General features: G+C 29.8%; 1 pseudogene; it reads left to right on the forward strand.

Annotated features, from left to right (window-relative positions):
- The first annotated feature begins 5,082 nt into the window (after positions 1-5,082).
- Positions 5,083-7,029, forward strand: LOC149206988 (pathogenesis-related 5 protein Cup a 3-like; annotated as a pseudogene).
- Positions 7,030-24,749: the final 17,720 nt, after the last annotated feature.

The following is a 24,749-nucleotide window of genomic DNA, read 5'->3' on the forward strand; positions in this document are numbered from 1 at the left end:
CTAGAGCATTTGTCTCAACCTATGACTCCGGGAACTAGTAAGTCAACCCAATTTGTTCCAGGGCTTGTAGAGTGTTTGTCCCAAACCAAAACCATATGGAACATGAGCACAAATTATAAAAACAAGTGGGAAACCCACAACACCATCACTATCAAGGAAATTACAAAGCAAGGTTGAAACCACTGTCAATTTAGACAAATCTCCATGCTGATGATGACACATAACTGGGGAACCACATGCATATATCATGCATCGATAAACTAGCAAGAAAATCACACACGCAACTTGTTATACCTACAAAGTATCCCTATTGTAGCTGATGATCCAACTATTCCCTTGCACTTCCTTTCACTTCTTTGCTTGTCCTTTACTTGCTTTCTCCAAATCCAAGTGAATACTATAGTGCTCCAACCATGCTACAAGAATTCTCTAAGTGTACAAGAGTATGAGAGAAAGATTGAACAAGATATCAAACCAAAACTGTCAAAAATCTAGCAACTATTTCTCTGAATCCTTTTTATCATTGAGACCTCTATTTTTTTTAGTTTTCTTCATTTTTCCTCTAATTTCAATGTCATACATATTTGTGTCTCTTCTCATTCGTTTTCTCCTATTTTCCTTTATTTTCATAATTAAATGTCATTTAATACCTCTTTGCCTTTACCAAAGCCTTTGCCAATTTCCATAGCCATTAATAAACAACACGTGATGCCCACTATGTCATTTTTCCCACCATTCACCTTGGAATACGTGTCCCAAAAACCTTGTTTTTATTTTATTTACATGGAAATCAACCAGGGGTTGTTACACCATGATTGATCTTGGTTGACCATGGTTGATTATGGATGACCATTATGGTTGACATTAGTAAATTTAGTTGGATAATCATGGTTGACCATGGATTACCATGGATGAACATGATCGACCATGGTTGACCATGTTTGATAATGATCTCATTGCTACATTGGATAATTTATGTATATTCCAACATAACAATATTATTTTTAGTAGTTAAGTTTATAAATATTGATATTGTTATTATTAAACACTTTTAAATCTTGATTGTGACTTACCAAGGGTGACCATAGTTGACTAAGGTTGACAATGAATAAGTTTGGTCAACCATGGTTGACTATAATCGAATAAGGTTGAGTCATGTTGACCAAGGATGAATTTAAGTGAACAAGGTTGACTATTGTTAAATACGATAAACAACGGGTTGACCAAGTTCGTTCATGGTCAACTATTTAAACAGTCTCTACAAAGGGTGACATTGTTATATCCAATATTGGTGAACCATGGTGTATACAAACCACATTAGTAAACGTGGTTGTGCTAGTTACAACCGACATGTGTGGGATTGATTAATTGACTATGTATGAGCATAGTTGATGAGAGTGGATGAGGTTGATCGATGTATATCAATTGCGTTAGTAATTGTCGTTGGCCATGGTTGATCTTGGCTGACCATTACTGTTGTCCATGGTTGACCATCACTTATTATGGATGACCATTATGGTAGACATTATTGAATGTGGTTCATCTTGGCTGGCCATGGTTGACCATTCTAATCATGTTTGACCATTCAACCATGTTTATCATGGTTGCCATTGGTTGACCATATTCGACCATTCTAACCATAGAGATCTTGATTGATGACCATAGTTGTTCATGAATGACCATTATATTTTTTTAATATCATTTACATAACTATTATTATTAATAATATGTATTTTTGTATTATTATTATTATTAATTTTAATATCAATGCTCATACTAACATTATTGTTTTATATTACATGTTATATTATATTTTTAATAACACAACATATTAAATGTTACTAATAAAATTAATATTAAAATAAATTTTAATACATATCTTTAATACATTAATAATGCAATATTGTTCTTGTGATAATTAATGTAATAAAGTATTAAAGAAACAATATTATAATTACTAATAATATTATTATTAATGTTATTATTTTAATATAAAACTAAAATAATTATAAAATTAACCTATGTGAAAAAAGGTAAGAGAATTTAATATTATTATAAACTTAATAAAACTTATTATTAATATTATAAAAGTAGTAATAAAGCATCATATTATTATTATAATTTGAATAAAATTGAATATTATTTTTATATGACTATTTTTCTTTTTTAAAGTTTGAGTGGGACTATATCATCATCATGTCCAATATATTACCCCGATAGAGGTGGGCAATTGAACAAGTGACTTCATATCAAGAAGTGCCTTAACAGACCACTGAATAACCATCTATCTAAGACCTATTATATCAAAACCTAATAATAATAAAAAAAAAACCTAAAAACTTTATAAAACCAACCTATATATCAAAACATTAAAAACCTAAAAGATATAATGAAATCAAAACAACCTAATATATTACACCTTTTACTAAACAATAAATTATTATGTTTTACCATGATTTATATTAGTATACATTGTCATGTTACATTAAAACAATTATATATATTATTATTATTATCCAATTTTAAGCTATGTTTATAAAGACATACATACTTTATCCTTTGGTTTTAAACCTATAACTTCTTAAGAGGAAACATATATTCTTAACCATTAAAATATATATTTAATGTATATAAAATATTTATATATATTTTTTATTTATTGTTTTTTGAATTTAAAAATTTAATTTAATACCTAAAAATTAAAATATAAATCTTAAAATTTCATTTAATATATATAAAATGTTTAATATACATAATATCCCCGCCATATTTTCACATTAAAACCACGTGCTATTATAACTAAATTAAAAATTAAACCAAAATAAACTTTAGGGAGCATTACAGCTATGTTTGCAAAAGTTCAAATGTCAACCCCCGCATCATGTTTTAGTGGGCATGACACTATTTAAATTGTAACTCATGCTTCAAGTTAAGAGGCACACATTTCAGTTAACATTAGACACGTTTCAATGTATTTTTATGTTTTTTTTAATCCTCTTACTCGTTTTTATTTTTTTATCCTCATACAAGGTGATAAATAAAATGCACTATAAAATTTTAATCTTAATTGGGTAAAAAAATAATAAAAATATTTTAAACATGGTTTAAATATCTAATTTATATATGTAAGGAAGATATCATTTTAAAATTTAAATCCTTGACTTTTCAAATTTAAATCCTTGATTTAGAAATACAAGAAAATTATTATTTTCAATTTTATTCATTGATAAAGTACTCATAATATATTAGTATCTTTCATTTTAAATCATATGACAAAAAAAAAATAATTAGTAAAATGATTAAAATACCTTATTTCAATAAAAAGTAACTAAAAAATAATGTTTTTTTTTCATATGTGAAAAAATTAAATTTATAATAATTTTGTTTTCTTTTATAAAATTGTGAAATTATATATTTAAATTAAATTTTAAATTTTTAAAAAATATTAAACTTATTATTAAATTATATCTTTTATCATTAAATAATATCCAATTATTTTATATGAAAAAAATATAATTTTTTTAATTTTTTTTAAACTATAATTTTATTTATTTTTTAAAATCTATAATAATAATAGTTTTATATTTAAAATAACAATTTTATTTAATAAATAATTTTATGTAAAATATTTTTATTATTATATTTTAAATAACAATTTTATTTAATAAATAATTTTATGTAAAATATTTTAATTTCAATAAAATGTTAAAAAATCAATATCATTTCTGGTATGTATTCACTTCTCTAACTAATTCGAATATATGATTTTATAAAACCTACTCTATATATAATTTATTACTTTTGGTTTTCTATATATTAAGAAACAAATTAATTTTATATAAATTTTAATTTTTATTTATAAAATATTATATTAAGTATATTATTATAAATATATTCATTAAATTTTATAATATTATTATTTTTGTTTTTCTACATATATATGATTTATTCGTTTTGGCTTAATTGTGAAACCTTCCGGTAATTGCGAGATCTCCGGTAGTAACTATTTTGTCTTGCGCATTATTCATGTGCGAGTTTTCATTTCGTATCCATTTGCTCCTCTTTTTTCTTTACCATAGTGAACGCTCATAATGATGCAATCCATTCCAGAATATAAATTCAATGTGCCGCGTCGTCGCGAAATAGTGGAAATGTATGTTGAGGTTGTCCTATTTTTCATCCCCGTTCATTTTACTTAGAAAGTGAAAGCTGATATTAATGGAATATATTTCCATGATATTGTGTCAAAGGTTGTGTCCAAGGTAATTCAATGTTGTTTTTTGTTTTTTTGTGTGCCAAAGGTGATTCAATGTTGTTTTTTCGTTTTTTTTGTGTTTTTTGTTTTTATTAATTTGTATTAGATTTTCAAAAAAATAAAGATGGATGTCACACATAAGTTTTTATATGCATTATATGTGTTTTTATATGCATTATTTTTTCCAGGCTCAGAAGTCATATATTGTTTAAGGGAGATAAAAAGATCACAAAAACTAACAACATATTAAGGAGGGCAACTAAAAGCGTGCCAAAACTAGGGCACCAACAAGACCCAGACTTCGTGAAACCGAGGATTGAAACTAAGAACAAAGACATAATGATGATCTTTTAAGACTCACAGGCATAAACTCCATAATTCAAAGGAGTCCCCTTCGCAGAGCTCCCAGAGATTGCTCGAGGGACAAAAGACATACACCTAGACCAGAAGAAACAATGAGCCAGGGTTACCTTCTCGATGCGTGAAGAGGACCAACGTGAACCAACAATTCGGAATTGTGTCAGGGTGCCGCGTATTCCAACCAAACGCTAAGCCAAGAACCAAATCGCCGCTCGGGATCTTTCGAGGGTGCCATATACTTGTCTCACGGCCAAATTGGCAAATTCCAATCTATTGGAAACCGGTTTTCCACTGCGCATGCCTATAAAACCAACGCCCAAACAAACACCCATGGTTCCCATCTCACTTTCTGCAATGCTCCCCTCCCAAAATTCATCGCTTGAACTTCCGACAGTGAAATAAATTCCACCTTCCCTCCTAACATAACCAAAGTACCTTTTAGATTCTCCTCCTGATAGTACATAATAATGGAGCCTCTCCTCTTTGCGTGCTGCGTGGTGGAGAGGTATAACCCCCAGAACAGCCAATTTAACGTTTGTCCACTCTATCCTGAGCAGGATGATCCAATGTTACACTTTTAAAATCTTGGGTTTTAAGGGTTGCGTAGGGTGGTAACTAAATCTTTTGAACCGCAACCAATTTTTTGTTTTTGTTTTTTTAATATAGGCACTTCAACATCCGCTGTACAACTATCACATGGACACGTCAAAAACGCCTAGAAACATACACTCCCTGTAGCATCCCAGTTTTATGAAGCGTGGGGCCGGCAAAATACGACCGTCGCAGGAAAAGACGAGTAAACTGGAGTTGTTGGTCTTTACTAAAATTGCATTCAATGCACAACAAAATTGTATCCTTCGACGAAAACAAATTAATCGAGTGGCCACACCTAAGTTACTGATTTTGGTAGGAGTTTACATGGATGATTGGGATTGAATCAAAATTGGAACAATCTTGGTTACATACGAAATTAAAACCCTAGTAAAACTACTATTATATTCCGAAGTTCTGCCCATTCATGTCAATTTTATGGCCAAAAGAGCGCACGCAATTAATCTTTTTAACAGGATTAGCTTACTCCGTGTCCTGGTTTATGTAGCTCTGGAATTTTCCCCACCGCGCGCCATGAAAAGACTATAACCTTATCTGAACTTCATCCGTGTTTCATGCGCTACTACACGTGGTTCATGTTTGTGGGTCGCTGCTACCTTGTCTATATATATAGCGCGTGTCTCACCGGCGTTACTCATGTATAAAAACTGAGCAAGCTCATTTGCAATTGATTGCGCTGTGTTGGAGTAGTGTTGGTTCATTGTATTGTGCTTTGGTAGTGTTTAACTTGCTTTCTAGTCTTAGCAACGGGGGGAAGAACGATAACAGTTTCAGTTTCAATTGAAGCGACTGTAGCTTTAGAATTAATGGCTTATCTTCAAGGTAAGGCCAAGGTGTTACTCTCTCGTATCTACTTTATTTTATTACCATTACACAAATAAGCGATGACTATGTCTTAACATGTCGTAAATAAATATGTTTTTTCTTTGCCAACTCCAGGAGTTGGAGTTGTGAAATTTGTGATCCAGAATAAGTGTTCGTTCACTATGTGGGCCGCGGGAATTCCGGTTGGTGGCGGTCAAGCGCTCAGGACCAATCATGGAGTGTTGACGTGCCCGCAGGAACAAGTGCAGGCAAATTTTGGGACGAACGGGCTCTCTTTCGAGGCCTCTGGTGAAGGCAGCTGCAACAGTGGTGACTGCGGTGGCTAGCTCAGCTGTCAAGCCGCTGGACGGCCTCCTGCAACGCTGGCTGAATATAATCTGAATAGGGCCAACAATCGCGACAGGTATGACATCCATCTCGTTGATGGATTTAATCTCCCAATATGTGAAGGAATTCTACAATTGACTGCAGCAGCAACATAACTGCGAGCTGCCCTACAGAATTGAAAGTTGTCGACGGGTGCGACAGTGCTTGTGGCGCTCTTAATACTCGTCAAGACCGCTGCACGGGAAACTACGCCAACAACTGCCCTCCGACCAAGTATTCCAAGTTCCTCAAGGGGCAGTGCCCACAGGCTTATAGCTATGCCAAAGACGATAATCCTAGCCCCTCCACTTGCTCTTCTGGTACTAATTACAATATCGCTTTCTGCGCTTCATACCATCCTACTTAGGTAAAAATATTTATTCTCCGTAGTACCATATTTCGTAATAATAAGGATACGCTAGTATCAGACAGCGACTCCTATGCAATCGAAAGGGCGTGGAATTCAATTGAGATTGAACGATTACGAGCCTTCGCTGAGATTCAATTGAGATTGAATCCCCTATACACTCTGTCATCATATTCAAAATCATAACAATACCACTGCATTCACATACATGCATGTTTCACGCAGTGTATAGATGGTGATACAATTGAGATTGATTAATTGATTACGATGTTGGAATTAATGTTCGGTTATGGCATTCATATTATCTTCCGAGCTGTTTTCACATAGATGCAAGTTCTAGGCAGCGTCGCCATCGACCATATCAGAATGTTATTAGATCTTAAATTTCATTAAGATTTTGGAGTTCAATATCTGTTAACTTTTATTAATAAAGAGGCCATGGTTTTTATTAATAAGGAGGCCATGGTTCTTAAATTTTAAGTTTTCAAGTCACTTATTACTAAGAACAAGTCACTTATAGAAAATTTTAATGGGGAAATAGTTATAATACTTTGCATTAATATCATTGTTTGATATAATAATATTATAATATCACTTATCATGGTTTGAAATCATAGTATCACTTATAGAAAATTTTAATTGGTAACAGTTATAATATTTTGGATTAATATCATTGATTGATATAATAATATCACTTGTTAATTAATTTTGAAATTGATTTTAGTATTTTATTTGTTTATATTTATAAAAATATTCATAATTATTAAATTTTTATCTATTAAATAATTATTGATAACTAAATGAAAATTATAAAAACTTATTCCAAAATAAATATATAGACTAGGCATCATTTTTAATAATCATTAAAATAGTTACTAACACAATTATTTTGGAAATTGATTTTAGCATTTGATTTGATCATGGTTAATGAGAGTTGATATGGTTTACCAATGTATATCAATAAAAAGGCTATGAGATTTTGGAGTTAAACTTTTGTTAACTTTTATTAATAAAGAGGTCATGATTATTAAATTTTAAGTTTTCTAAGTTATTGATTACTAAAAATTTTTTATTATAGAGATTCCCTCCATTTAATTTAATAAAGAATATTTTAACTGGTAAATAGTTATAATACTTTGGATTAATATTATTGTTTAATAATATTACATGTTAATTAATTTTGAAATTGATTTTAGCATTTTATTTTTGTATACTTGTAAAAATATTCTAAAATATTTTATGCCCGTTATTAAATTTCTATCTATTTAATAATTATTGATCGTTAGATTAAAATTATAAAAACATATTCCAAATTAAACATATAGATTAGACATCATTCCTAATAATCATCAAAATAGTTACTAACACAACTATTTTGGAAATTGATTTTAGCATTTGATTTGACCATAGTTGATGAGGTTGATCGATGTATGTCAATTGTGTTAGTAAATGTCGTTGACCATGGTTGTTCTTGGCTGACCTTTACTATTGTCCATGATTGATTATAGATGACCATTATTATTGACTTTATTCAACCATATTTATCATGGTTGCCCTTGAATGACCATATTCTACTATTCTAACCATAGATATCTTCATTCATGACTATAATTATTCATAAATGATCATTATATTTTTTAATATTATTTACATAAATATTATTATTAATAATATGTATATTTTTATAATAATATTATTATTATTGTCATAATTTTAATATGAATGTTAGTAAATGTTAATACTAATATTATTGTATTATATTACCTATTATATTATGTTTTTAGTAACACGACATATTAAATGTTATAAAATTAATATTAAGATGAAGTTTAATATATATCTTTATTACATTAATAATGTAATATTGTTATTGTTTTAAGTAATGTAATAAAATATTAATGCAACATTATTATGATTACTACTAATAATATTATTAATGTTATTATTTTAACATAAACCTAAAATAATTATAAAATTAACTTACTATTAAAGAAAAGAGAATTTAATATTATTATAAATCGAATAAAATTTAATATTATTTTCCCATAAAATTTTAAGTGTCTTCATGATGCTCCATCTGATTTGATGTTAGATGATTCAAATATTTTCCACCTTTAGATTCAAATCTTATCATAACTACTTTTGTAATAACTACTTTTTCCTGCTTTGTTTCAAGCTTTTTTTTCTACTAGCATTATTGTTATGATCTATGTTTAATATTGTAAATCGAAGGTAAAAAATAAAACACACTCATAATTTTCTAAGAGACCAATGCCAAAAAGACCTCTATCAAAAGAGATTTGTTTTTTTGGAATTGTTTTAGTAGATTTGTTTTTTTGGATCACTTTCTACTTATCTATTAGCCAGGGGTTGTACACATCTCTATGTGCTGCTTGCAAGTTTCAGAAAAATAAATGTACAGACAAATGTGTGCCCGCCCCATATTTCTTGAATGCTAAAACTAGAAGTTTGTGTTGGGACACAGAGTCTTTTGCCACGACCATGCCATTAAGTTACTAAAGGTTCAATTGCTTTAATGTGCATTCTTTCTAAAAATAAATAGATAATCCATGGTTTAGTAACCATCACCAATTTTAATTCCAAATGCTGTAATATTTATTTGTTAAATCTAACAAGAGCATGCATATGAAAACATAAACAAAACTAATGAAGAAAAATAAGAGAAGTCTGATTTTCAATCCATGAGTTGAACTCTCATTGGAATCTCATATCTACATAGGAGCAACAAATACATTATTATATAGCCCACATATTTCTAATTTCATTATCCATTATCTGACTAATCTACTATCCCTAATAATTTGTTGAATGATCACTGGCTACATCTATAAATTTGCTGCCATAATTCTGATAACTTAGAACAAAAAATTTCTTGGCTAATTAGCGATTGCAAGCTTTATTTTAAGCATTATATTCAACACTCCACCTTAATGCTTAATGAGGTGATTCCAAGCATATCCCTTAAGTGTTTGAACTTCCCTTGAGGTAATGATTTGGTAAATATATCTGCAAGTTGTTCATTTGTTGTACAAAACTTTATTTGAATTTCTCCTTTTGTGACATAGTCTCTTATGAAATGATATTTGATATCAATGTGTTTGGTGCGATTATGAAACACTGGATTTTTAGTTATGGCAATGGTAGAAAACTTATCATAGTAAATAGTTGTGGCATATTTTGGTTCTTGTTTTAAATCTAACAATACTTTCTTCAACCAAACAGCTTCACATGTTGTTGGTGCTGCTGCAATATACCCTACCTCTGTAGAAGAAAATGAAATAGTTGGTTGCTTCTTTGAACACCATAATATTACACCTGATCCAAGGCTGAATACATAACCTGAAGTGCTTTTTCTATCATCAAAAGATCCAACCCAGTCACTATCTGTATAACCAACCAACCCAAAATTATTTGATGAAGTATACCAAATTCCATAATTTCTTGTTCCACAAACATACCTCAAAATTCTTTTTGCTGCTCCAAAATGAATCTTACTTGGACTTTGCATGAATCTGGAAATCAAGCCTACTGCATGCATAATATCAGGCCTAGTGGTAGTAAGATACAAAATACTTCCTACCAGACTCCTATAGGATTGAGCATCTACCTTTTCAGCTCCATCTTCTACAGAAAATTTTTCATTTGTATTCATGGGTGTGCTCATGGGTTTACAATTTCCCATTTTCCATTTTTTAAGAAGATTTGAAACATATTTTTCTTGTGAAATAAAAATTCCATCATTCATCTGTGTCACTTCTATGCCAAGAAAATAATGGAGCAAACCCAAATCAGTCATTTCAAATTTAGTCATCATAGCCTCCCTGAACTCTTCCACTAACAAATCACTTAAAGATGTGTATATCAAGTCATCTACATATAAGCACACAACTATTATATCATTACCATTTGACTTGATATATAATGTGTGTTCATTTTCACTTGTATTAAACCCCTTAATAAGTGTCAATTCTGTTTTACCATGCTCTTGGAGCTTGTTTAAGCCCATAAAGAGCCTTTTTCAGTTTGTAGACTTTGTATTCATTTTCTTCTTCTTCATATCCTTGGGGTTGGTGAACATATACATATTCTTTCAACTCACCATTTAGAAAGGCTGATTTAACATCAAATTGATAAACTAACCATTTATATTGTGCTCCCAATGCCAAAACATTTTTGATTGTATCAAATATTGCAACAAGAGCATATGTTCCATTGTAGTCAATCCCTGGTTGTTGAGCATATCCTTTTGCTACTAACCTTTCTTTGTGCCTTTGCATTGATCCATCAACTGCATACTTAGTTTTATACAACCATTTCACCCCAATGACTTCTTTTTCAGTAGGAGGATTCACAAGCTCCCATGTTGCATTCTTTTTAATTGCTGCCATCTCTTCATCTATTGCTTTGCACCAAACTAACTCTTTTACTGCATCTTCAAAACATATTGGTCCTGCTTCAATTTGAGACATCAAAGAAAAAGCAGTATAACCATAAATTTCATTTAAAGATTTTGTCCTTTTTGGAGGAGGACTTGGACTTGAAATAGGACTTGAAGTAGCAAAAGATGATGGAGTGGATGTGGCCTCTGAAGTATTTTTATTACTGGATGGATTTGTAGAAACAAAAGTTTCATCTTCTTGTACAGCAATACTTGGAGCTTGTCGTTGAACATCACAATTCCACTGCCATTCTTCTTTCTCATCAAATAACACATCATGACTAATCATTAGTTTTTCAGTTTCTGGATTGTACAATCTATAACCTTTGGTTTCCTCACAATATCCAATAAAAATGCATTTCACACTTTTATCATCAAGCTTACTTCTCTTTTCAGCAGGAACATGAGCATAGGCAATGCAACCAAAGACTCCTAAATGAGAAATATTGGGTTTCCTTCCACACCATGATTCATAAGGGGTAATATTTTGCACACTTCTTGTTGGGCATCTATTAAGTAGATAAACAGATGTAGCTACAGCTTTAGCCCCAAAAAAATTTGGAAGGTTTTTACCTTTCATCATGCTCCTATCCATTTCAACAATTGTTCTATTCTTACGTTCTGCAATGCCATTCTGTTGTGGAGTATAACTAGCTGTCATTTGCCTTTGAATACCATTCATTTTATAATAAGAATCAAACTTATTAGAAGTGAATTCTCCCCCTCTATCTATGCATAGTTTTTTTTAGACAATAACCACTTTGCTTTTCCACAAGAGCTTTAAATTGTTGAAATATGACAAATGCATCAGTTTTTTATTTAATGAAATATACCCATGTTCTTCTACTAAAATCATCCACAGAAATAATGAAATACTTATTTTTGTTGAGACAAGGTTTGCATAGGACCACATATATCTGCATGCACTAGTTCCAATGGTTTACTTGCTCTCCATGATTCTCCTACTGGAAATGAATTCTATGTTTCTTATCAAAAATACACCCTTCACAGACTTTATCAGTAGAACTAATAAGTGGTAACCCTTTGACCATTTGCTTGTTATATAACAATTTCAAGCCTTTCATATTCAAATGTCCATACCTTATGTGCCATAGCCAGGAACTATCATCATAAGCAACATTTAATGTTGTACTTGCTTCACAAGGGAGATTGAAACCAAAAATTCTATTTTGTAGCATATTAGTCTTAGCAATAATTTCACTGTGATCAGTTTTATCATATATTATGCATCGCTTGTTCTTGAAAACAATTAAATATCCCTTTTCAAGGCACTACCCCACACTCAACAAATTATGTGCTAGACCAGGAACATATAAAACATCATTAATGTGCTTTGGTTTTCCTTGTTTTGTCTTCACAACAATTGTTCCCTTACCTTTAGCTTCAACTGGCTTGTCATCTCCCAATAGTACATCAGATTTTGTAGATTCATCTATCTCTACAAAGCCATCTTTGTTTCCTATCATGTGATTGTTGCAACCACTATCCATAAGCCACACCTCTTTGGAAACATTATTAGTTGAATCAAAAGCCAAGAATAAAGTGCCAACCTCTTCTTTTTCTTCAGAAAAATTAACTTGTTGTGTTTTTTTTTCCAACAATTTCTTTCATAATGGCCAAATCTTTTACAATAAAAACATTGAACTTGGGATTTATTAAATCTTTTACCTCCATCACTGTCATCATTACCTCTTCCTTTGTTGTATGCAGAAAAAAATCTTCCTCGACCTCTGCCTCCTCTGTATGTTTGTCCTCTTCCTCTTCCTCTTCCAAAAGTGTTCTGGCTTTCCTCATGAGAGGAACCACTTTTGTCTTTGAAAATATTTCCTCTTGTTTGAAAATCTTGCTCAACAGATTTTTTAGAAGATCTATTGATTCTTCGCTCATGAGATTGAAGAGACCCCATTAGCTCATTCACAGACAACTGAGTTAAATCCTTAGGCTCCTCAATAGCAACAACAACCCTATCAAACTTTGCAGGCAAACTTCTTAAAATCTTCTCAACAATTTTTTGATCTTTTAAATCTTCTCCATAAGACCTAATTTCATTCACTCTAATCATAACTCTAGTGAGAAAATCTTGAATAAATTCAAAGTTTTGCATGCACAATATTTCAAATTCTCTTCTTAATGACCGAAACTTAACAATTTTTACCTTATTGCTTCCTTGATATGTTTGCTGCAAAGCATCCCATGTCTCCTTTGATTTTGTTACTCCAACTAGTCTCGGAAAAATAGAATCATGCACTGCTTGTTGGATTAGGAAGAGAGCCTTTGAATCTTTCTTACGATTTTCCTTTAGCTGGTTTTTTTGGTCTTCAGTCCAGCGGGCAAGTGTGTGAGCATATGGTTTTGTATATCCATTGTCTACGAAATCCCACAAATCTTGTGAGAGAAACAACGTTTTCATCTTAATGCTCCAAAAACCAAAGTTCTCACTTTTAAACATTAGTATTTTTGGTTGAGAAATATTCATATTGTTGGCCATTGCTGCTAACTGCTAAGCACTCCAACCAATAACTTGAATCTGCACAGGCTTCACAAAATTATGAAAACTCAAGATGCAAATGGCTTTCACAAACTGTTGAAACTTCCTGCCAACAACACACACTTTACATATAAATCAACTCTCTTAACCTAGCTCTGATACCATGTTAAATCTAGCAAGAGCATGCATATGAAAACATAAACAAAACTAATGAACAAAAATAAGAGAAGTCTGATTCTCAATCCATGAGCTGAACTCTCATTGGAATCTCATATCTACATAGGAGCAATGAATACATTATTATATAGCCCACATATTTTTAATTTCAATATCCATTATCTGACTAATCTAGTGTCTCTAATAATTTGTTGAATGATCACTGACTACATCTATAAATTTGCTACCCTAATTCTGATAACTCAAAACACAAAATTTGCTCGCTAATTTGTCAACAATTACGTAGCTTTATTTTAAGCATTATCTTCAACATTATTTACTCATTAGATATTTGCACAGTAAAATCTTGGGTTTAATCGAACTCGGCAAGACAACCCAAGGGAAAGATGAACAATGATCTATGTCTGGATAAAATTTTAGGTTTAATAATCTATGTGTCTAGTTAATAATTTGTTTTATTTGTATAAATGAATATGTTGAGGAATGGAAGAACTTTCATTAATCAGATTATGTTTGTGCCGTAAAATCAAAACTTCTGCATAATAGTTACAGGCAATTATCTATTTATTTTTGGAATTCCTTAATTCCCTGTAATTATCCAGGGCTGCCCATAGATCAAGGTTTTTGCATAATAGCTACATGTCCAAACCAATGCCAAAAAAGCCTCTATCAAAGATATTTGTATTTTTTAGGAACTCTTTTGCAGATAGATTTGCTTTTTTCTAGATCAAGGTTTTTGCATAATAGCTACATGTCCAAACCAATGCCAAAAAAGCCTCTATCAAAGATATTTGTATTTTTTAGGAACTCTTTTGCAGATACATTTGCTTTTTTCTGGAGAATTGTTTTGCTATTAGCGAGGGGTTGTAGGCATCTTTGTGTGCTGCTTGCAAGTTTCAGAAAAATAAATGTAGAGACAAATGTGTGCTCGCTCCATATTTCCTGCTGAACCCTAGAAGTTTCCGCTGGTACACAGTATTGTGCCACGCCTTCAATTGATTTAATGTGCATTCTTTTTAAAAATCAATAGAATATAACGGTTTTAACATCGTTTAATAACCATCTAACTAATTTTGATTCCAAATAAAATCGAACTCAGTAAAATCGTGGGTTTAGTCGAACTCAGTAGGACAACGCACGGAAAAGATGAGTACGTGACTTGAACAATGATCTATGTCGGGATATACACTTAAATATACTTGAGCTGAAAAAGAAGAAATATTGTCTTACTATTTTCATATGTGGATAAACCTAATTTTTTTTTTTATGTTTTTCTTTTTATTATCAGAATATTAAAAACACAGATAAAAATAATAATAAATAAATAATAGATTTTCTTAAATAAATAATAAATTTTCTTTATTTGAAATATAAATAATAAATTATATATATATATAAATAAACAATAATATAACAAAATTATAACCAAATAAACAAACAATAATAATATATAATAAATATAATAAATTCTTATTTAAATAAATAGGTATTTATTAAATTATTTTTATTTATTTATAATAAATAAATAAAAATAAATCAGTAAATAATAATGATAATAAAAATAATAAAAATATTAATAAACATATAATAAATTTATTTTATTTGAAATTCAAATAATAAATTATATACATATAAATAAACAATTATATAACAAAATTATAACTAAATAAATAAATAATAATAAATATACTAAATACCTATGTAAATAAATAAATTTACCATTTATAAGCTGACTACTAATGAAGACAACAACAATGCTTTTCAAATAACTATTAATAAGCTCAGTAATTTTCATGCTCTCTCTTCTCAAAACAAATCTCATTGCCCTGATGATGGACTCACTAACCTAGTACGAAACGTTGGTTTCAAAACTGTTCACAGGTTATTCCTCAAAATAAAAATATTATTATTATTATTTTTAATGTTGGAGTTTAAAATTTCGTTTAATAATTTATTTGTGTGGTTAATAATTTGCTTTATTTTTATAAATGAATGATCTGGAATATGCTGGGGAATGGAAGAACTTTCATTAATCAATTTATTTCGTACAATCTGCTTATTCCCGGTAAAATCTAGGGCTTCTTATAGTTAAAAGCTTGTGCATAATGGTTGTAGGCCAAATGTCAAAAGGTTATTTGTCATATCTTTTTATAAATGAATAATCTAAAAAAATATTTGTGAATTGAAGAATTTTCATTAATCAGTTTATATTATTTGTGCAATTATCCAGTGATTTGTGCAGTTCTTTAATTCTTTGTATTATTATTAAATCATATTATATATACATGTTTTAATCTTTTGAATATTAGTTTAATTTAGAATTAAAATCCATCCTCATATTTTTTTTTTGTAAGCTTTGGTAGGACTCTCCGATTTACATGTCCATTACATACCCCACTACGGGCCAAGGGTAGCCCAAGATTTGAACCCAAGACTTCCTGTTTGGTGAGACTTCATTTCCACGGCCATTGCCACTTGAGCTACCCCATGTGGACAAATCCATCCTCATATTAGTGTGACTAAATTTAATGTTTTTAATTAATTTTTATTTACTTTCTCACTGTGATACCAAAATCATTTAGAATATAATCCATATTAGTATTATATATTAATTTATATTTTATATTCAATTTATTTTTGCTTATATATAAAATATATAAAATAAAGTTGTTTTTCTCCTCTTCAAAGCTATAAATTTGGTGTTTTTTTGAAATTTCAGAAATAATTGCATAAGATTTTTTATTAATCATGTTAATGTTGGTGCAGGGAAAATTTGCTTAAATATATAAATTCATATTTTTAAAATGAAGAAGGCAAGTAGAAATAAAATAATGGAAATCTTTGTTAAGAAGATGGGTAAAATAGTGGAAAAATGATGTTTATTATTTTCTAATGAGGTTTGTTTTTAATAAATAAAATAAAATAATTTAAATATTTTTTAAATAGTATTTTTATATTTGATTATAATAGGAATAATAGTATTAAGATTATTATAATTTTTTTTAGAAAAAGTGGAAGAGTGGTTGTATTATGAAACTATGAAAAGTTATTCTTATGTTATTAAGAGTAAGAGTTATTGTGCATCCTAAACCTCTTCTATGTAACAATTTTTTCAAATTTTCTTATTATAAAGTGTTGTTGAGTTACTTTAACAATTGTCCTAATTTTGACAATATTCATTTTGTTTATTAAGATCAAGTTATCATAATAATAGTTTTGATGATTAAATTAAGAATTATAAAATTTAAATATCGTATTTAACATATTTTTATTTCTACTTATATTTTCATATAGTATTTAAGTTTATGGTGGCTACTCTTCATACTATAAGTAATAAGAAGAAGCCTACACTTTCTCATCTTGAGCACTTTGTACTTGTATATTCCAAAAATCCAAACATGAATTTATATTATATGGATGCATGTCTAGCTTCAATGAATAGAATGGTGTGAGGGATGTTGTGTTTTCTTGATAATATCCCTCAAAAACAATACCTTCAGCAATGATCTTGTGTTTATGCATGGTATCCTTAAAATTGGACTAGGTTGGTTTTTTTCCTTTATTTTGTTCAGTGCAACTAAACCTTGATATCAAATCATATATTCTTTTGATGTCAATCTCCAACTTGCCAAATGTAGATTCCATTTACATGGGGTCAAACAAAATGACTATATATTCTCATTTTGAAGGATTTTATTGTCTATAATAGGTTCTTCTAGAAGAACGATTTCTCTATTTAAGTACTTATGTTGATCTTGAGAGAGAGAATCTACTTCATTGTCTTAGTGACAATCTATCTCTGGGTATTCAATACCATAATCTTAAATATCACCATATCTAAGAAAATAAGAGTCATGTGTATCATTCTTATCATATTGAAATTATTGAACCTTTTATGATGAAATATTTATGATACATTATTTCCTTAATTTTGGTTATATTCAATATCTTTCATCTCCTCCCCGAGGAAGAAAACTTATTCCCAAAGTCTCCTCACATCATGCTTCAAAATATGTCATATTTTAGTAAGAAAATCAAATTTTGCAGAGTTCCCAAGTGAGAGATTTTTGGTATGATACCATTGTGTATTCCCACCATGATTATGGGGGTATTATATTCAATATGAAAAATGATCCATTCCAAGGTTAGAATCATTGTGTTATATTTAGTTAATTCTCTATATAATACTAAGATAATATACCATAGTGATAATGGAAGTTGAATTTCCCTTTCCCTTATAATGCCATATGATCATTGTCATATCTTAAAGATAAAACATTTTCCAACAAATATGCCATTTGAGGTGTTGTTTGCCCATGTTTCCCATGGGTAGGAGTAATGAGTTTTAAAGACACCCATAAGAGATTTCAAAGCTCCTGTTACCTTATCTAGGTCAAGCAAGAAAATTCCTCTAATCAATGGGAGTTCAAGCAAGAAAATTCCTCTAATCAAGCGAAAAGTTTATTGTTGTTTTTAAAGCTTCTTTCCCACCATCATTTAACAATAGGTTAACCTTCTTTACAATTAATGTTCTTACACTTCAAGGAGATTTTCCTCATAAATATACTAGTACATATTGAAATTGATTGCAATCAATTACAAAAATGTTTAAGTACATAATTTTTTTTGTAAAATCTGATTTGCACCTCAACATGTACCTCAAGGATTTGAATTTCATACTAAAATACAATAATTATTTACACTCAATCATTTAAATTAAATATTAATAAAATAATAATATGTAATATTTAAAAAAAAATAAACTAATAATATGTAATATTTAAAAATAATATTACAAATTAATGAAATAATTAATATTAAATTTTTGGGGAAAAATTGTATCAATACTATTCGAATATATTAAAAATTTGTAAAAAAAATATATTTATAAACAAGTTGAATAGAATTTCAAGTAAACTATTAATAGAATTTAACCATTTACTATCATTAATAAACAAAAATACATAGTAAAACATGAATACTAATTTTAATGAATTCATTAGATATTTTATCAATATAAAATTTATTTTAAAACAATATTTTTAACATAATTACATTCTAGGAATTTGTAAAAGAAGTGGTAAAACAAATAACACAATAAAAATATAAAAGTGATAAATCCTTACTATGAATGTAAAGGATATGTAACAAGCTGTGTGTGATTTTATATATTTATCTTTCAATAATGATGCCAAGGATAACAAGAAAAGTAGAATTATCTGGGGCCACATCCTTCTTGTCCTGAAAAGGAATTAAACAAGTTGGAAAATGTTACCATTGCATATGGAGGTGTGGTTCCATATCTCGGGCCACATCCTTCTTGTCCTGAAAAGGAGTTAAACAAGTTGGAAAATGTTACCATTGCATATGGAGGTGTGGTTCCATACATCCACCATGTTCTCCTTCTAAAGAAAAAAAACAGAGAATGGAAAGGCTAAGGAATCTTCTAAAATCTAAATGCACATTTTTCTTTTTCCATAATTGTTAAGTGAGAGTGTTTGAAATAAATAGAATTAACCTAAATGAATTAAATCCTATTGTGGGAGACACCACAGTTTAGTAATTTTAAGGATGAAATAATGTTCTAACTTTTATCCAATACTATTTAATGTTTACTGGCAAGGACAACAAGAAAAGTAGAATTATCCCATGTCACATCCTTGTCATGAAAAATGATGACAAATTAAGCAATTTGTTGGCAAATGTTACCATTGCATGTGGAGGTGTGGTTCCAAGCATCCACCATGTTCTCCTTCCAAGGAAAACAATGAAGAAGGGAAACACTAAGGAATATTTTGAGATCTAAATGCTCTTTTTTCTATTGCCATAATTGTTAAGCCCGAGTATTTGAAATAAATAGAATTAGCCTAAACAAATTAAATCCTATTATGGGAGACACCATAGTTCAAAAATTTTGAGGATCAAATCTATATATAGTCAAAGTGTGCAACTTTCACCCAATAATGTTTAATGTTTACTCGTTAAAGAAAAAAATTGTTGCATATTTTGAAATAAATTAAATGTGAGGACACTTTGGATGCAACTCTTAACGTACACGTTGTTTTCATTATATTAACAACCTTGGTGTATAATGTCTATAATGAATAAATACAAGTGTTTGGACGGAATGTGTCATTATGAAAGCGTGCTTTTTTGAAGTAACATGCTAGAGGTAAGTAGAAAGCTTGGTTTCATGTATGCTCTTTTGATCACGTTATCAACCTAGTATACATATAGTGGCTGTAGTGAATATATACATGTTTTTTGGATGGGATGTGTCATATTGAAAGTGTGTCTTTTAAAGATAACATGCTAGAGTTAAGTACAAAAACTTGCTTTTGTTTAATATTTATTGAGGGTGATTGAAGGTCTGTTTTTGAAATGTTCACATTTTCCTTGAAGAGAACATGTGAAATGTAGGAACATTGCAGATCATATGAGAGTGATTAAAGGTTTTCCTCTAAAGTTAATTTTTTCTTTTTTTTTCTTTTAAAGATAACATGCTAGAGTTAAGTACAAAAACTTGGTTTTGTTTAATATTTATTGAGGGTGATTGAAGGTCACACTTTCCCTAAAGAGAACATGTCAAATGAAGGAACATTGAAGATCATATGAGAGTGATTAAAGGCTTGTCTCTAAAGTTACGATTTTTTTTTGGGTGGAAAAGGGGGGCGTTAGATCTCTAATAGAATTCATTTATTTTTATAACATGAATGATTAAGATAGGCTTTGGGTATGTGACAATACATAGTTGGTAAGAGAATTTTTCTTTTTGAATCCAAGAAATTTGCTTGGACTCTTGTGCTCTTTGTTATCATGCAAGATTAACTTTTAATATTAATTCAATTCCAGGCCTGAAGTTCAAATGAAATGAAAGTAAAAACCACTAGTTATAATTTGCATCCAATGATTTCTATGATTCTAATTTTTAACTATCAAGCATGTAGCCAAAATATAACATGCACATCACAAGCCCTAGATCCTCATGAATGTTTCTAATGGAGTTATTCATCATGTTTTTGTTGTTTCACATTTGTGGCAAGGGTCTTGACTCTTAATATTTGAACTTGATATTCCCAAATTTATTTTATGCATATGTAAATAGTTGCTTGATGCTTTGTAGGTGGTGCTAAGACTTAAGAGAAAGCACATTGGTGGTACTCTTATAAAGAAGAAAAAGTGTAGCAAACATGTTCTTATGCAATTTTGTTGTATTTTTTTTGGAATTGCTCTTTAAAAGTATTAAGCTTGGTGATATGGCATCCTATATGCATGATTCTTACTGAGATTTATCTGCTTGGACGGGTAGAGAACCATTGGTTCTATCAAGAATAGAACAAAGATGCTATTTGGGGCTTGCGATTCTAAGTGGAGTAATTCAATTAAAATGCATGAATAAGATTGTTCATAGAATATGCACATAATGGGTTGCACATTTTATTTTTTTAGCACAAAGGTGAGATATCCAGACTCATGATCCCCTCATCTTGACATTAGCTTCTTTCTAAATTTGTCTAAAGCTAGATGGCCCCTAATTAATGCATTGTTTTATAGATAAATTGAATGTTATTGTTCATTTCCTATTCAAAACCATGTACATAGTCCAACAAGATTCAAATGCACCACCACATCTTAAACTTCATCAAAACTAAGAAACTTGTGTTTGAAGATAATTATTTGACACCAAAATTTTTATAGTGTGTACACTAGGGTTGCATTCATGAGGAACATAGTAGATATGCTATTTTTGGCTTGATATTTTCGGTGGAGTAATACAGTTTGAATGCATGGACGTCACTGTTCATAAAAAAAAATCATAGGTTGGGGTTGCATTCATCAAGAACATAGTAGAGATGCTGTTTTTGGCTTGACTATGTAAGTGGAGTAAAACAATTTGAATGCATGAATAATATTGTTCATAGAATATATGCACAAAAGGGGTTTGGTTTTTTTAACATAAAGCAAGAGATTCAAACTCATGATCCCCTTGTCTTGACATTAGTTACTTTCTAAATTTATTTAAAGCTACATGGCCCCTTATTAATGCAATGTGTTATGTGTTATAGAAAAGCTAAACTTTATTATACTTTTCCTAATCAAAACAATGTGCACAATCCAACAAGATTCAAATGCACCAACTTTTGTTTGAAGAAACTTGTGTAAATGTCCAACACCAAGAGTTTTACAATGTATAGATTGCAGTTGCATTCATATTTAAGGATATGCATACATTGAGTCTGCTAATAATTTGAGAGTATAAGTGTGAATACTTTGAGAGTATAAGTGTGAAGAGTTGCATTCATCTTTAAGGATATGCATAAACTGAGCCTGCTAATAATTTGAGAGTATAAGTGTGAATGAAAGAGAGGTGATGAGTAGCAAAACAACTACAATCATAACAATCTAGCACAACACACTTCATTTACTTGAATGTTTAACAAATATAATATTAACAATCTCAACTAGCGTAATTCTAATAAATGAATAAGTGTCTTACAATGTGTATGTTGTATGTGTTTGTAAGGGTCTATAACACCTTCACTCTACAATTCCTTTTATAATAAATCCTACCTTTACCCTACAATTTCATTTATAATAAATCCTTTCAAATTCTATAGATATAACCATTACGATTTATCTTACTTTATTAATTTGAGATCTAAATTGAAATTTGACTCAAGCATTATTGATTTCCCTTATTAGAAATACATGTTTTATTTTTGTCATCTATTAAAATTAATAACATAAAACTAATTTTGCATGCTCATGAATATTAGCATGATTTCTTTTTGCATGCTCATACTAATTTATCTGAGTTAATGTAAATTTACTAAAAATTTAATCTTGATTCTCAATTCATTTGATTTAATATAATATATATTATATTTTTAAATTTTTTTTCATTACTTCAAATCATCTCAACTATACATTATTGTAAATCTATCCATTAAATTTTATAGTATTTTGTATTTTCTATGTTTATTTATTTATTTTTAATTGCGAGATTTGGTAGTAACTATTTTCATTGTAGTCCTTCGTTTAAGTCTTGGCCCTTACTCATGTACGAGTCTTCATCATTTCGTATCCGTTTACTCCTCTCCTTTTTTACAACAACGAACACCGATAATGATGCAATCGATTCCAAAATATAATTTAATGTGCCGCTTCATCAACAAATCATGGAAATGGATGGAAATGGATGCTGAGGATGTCATATTTTATAATCCCATTTATTTTACTTTGAAAGTGAAAGCTAATAGAAATGGAGTATATTTCCACAATATTTTGTGGAATGCGACTCCAACACAGCTTAGGACGATCCAATGTACACTCTATAACCTTTGAAAATCCAAAAGGAATTCAATATACAACCAAATTCCATCCATGGACGAAAACAAATTACGAATTAATAGCTTGGAAAAAGAAAAAAGAAGGAAGAAAATAACACATGGGCAGCAGCGGCTATTACGGACTGGGTAATCACGTGGCCATGCTTTCTAAGTTACTGATTTTGGTAGATATCGGAAGTTTATATGGATGTTTGGGATTAAAAAAAAGAGGGGGGATTTGAACCCTACTGATGCTGCTATTATATTTCAAATCTCTGCCTATTCATGTAAATTTTATGCCCAAAGGAGGGTACGCAAGTAATTTTCTAAGAGGATTAGATTACTCGGTGGCGTGGTTCACTGCATAGTTACCAAATTCGAATTCGAATACGAATACGAATACGAATTCGATTCGATACGGAAAAAATTCAACGGAAAAAATTCGAAAATATACATCTTATATAGATTAACATATTATTATTATTTTTTCCAAAACTTCATAAAATAAAAATGAATCTTTCCTATAATAATACCATTATTTCCTTATTTCCAATATCAATCTTTTCTGTGTATTTATATTTTTATCTATTTAAGATAATCTATTATTTGTATTCTGAATTGAGAAAACATCTAAATAAAATATATTAATATAAATAACAAAAACTCATAATTGATATTCAATATAAAAAATGAAATATTGAATATTTAAATAATCTCCCCAAACTACAACGAGTACTAATTCCCCTTATAATCCAAATTTATTCCATAATAACTAGGTAAATTAATCTTTACGATGAATCACAAAAGAATAAATACTTTAATTGAATTTCAAATCAACTATTACTAAAACCAAAACCAATTTAGATATTGACTGTCATTTAAAACTATATTTTAAAATTTTTACACAATATATTTATTTTTATAATTTTTTTAATAAAAAACCATTTTTTTAATAAAGAATTTACTATTTTATGATTGAAAATTTTAGATATAAAATTTCCATAACATTTTTTAATATATAAATTATTAGTAAAATTTGTGAATGCTCTAGTAAAATAGAATGTTTCTATATATGTATAAATGGTACATATATATGGTCCCATGAGACAGATGTTTCTATATATATGGTTGGTTGGGTGTTTCTACGATGGCTGCTTATATTGCTCCGGAGGAACAGAGGGTACTGGAAACCAATGCGTATGATCGCTGCTTGCTTATTAACCCGAGGAAATACCGGAGCATTGTACCCACTGCTCAGCGGTTCAAAATCGCTCAAAATCGCAACCTGCAGTGGAGAAATTAACTTTATTTATTTGGTGAACTACAAATACCTTACCGTATCGAAATTAACGAATTAAATGGCGAATCGAATCGTATCAGCGAATTTCCGAACTTTTTTGGCCAATACGGCCGAACTTGGTAACTATGGTTTACTGTACCTCTGCAATTTTCCACACTGCGTGCCAAGAAAAGACTATAATATTATCTGA

This window comes from Pinus tabuliformis, chromosome 1_2, assembly GCF_031772625.1.
Source record: "Pinus tabuliformis cultivar Carrire ecotype Pingquan chromosome 1_2, CPIR1, whole genome shotgun sequence".
Classification (NCBI taxonomy): domain Eukaryota; kingdom Viridiplantae; phylum Streptophyta; class Pinopsida; order Pinales; family Pinaceae; genus Pinus; species Pinus tabuliformis.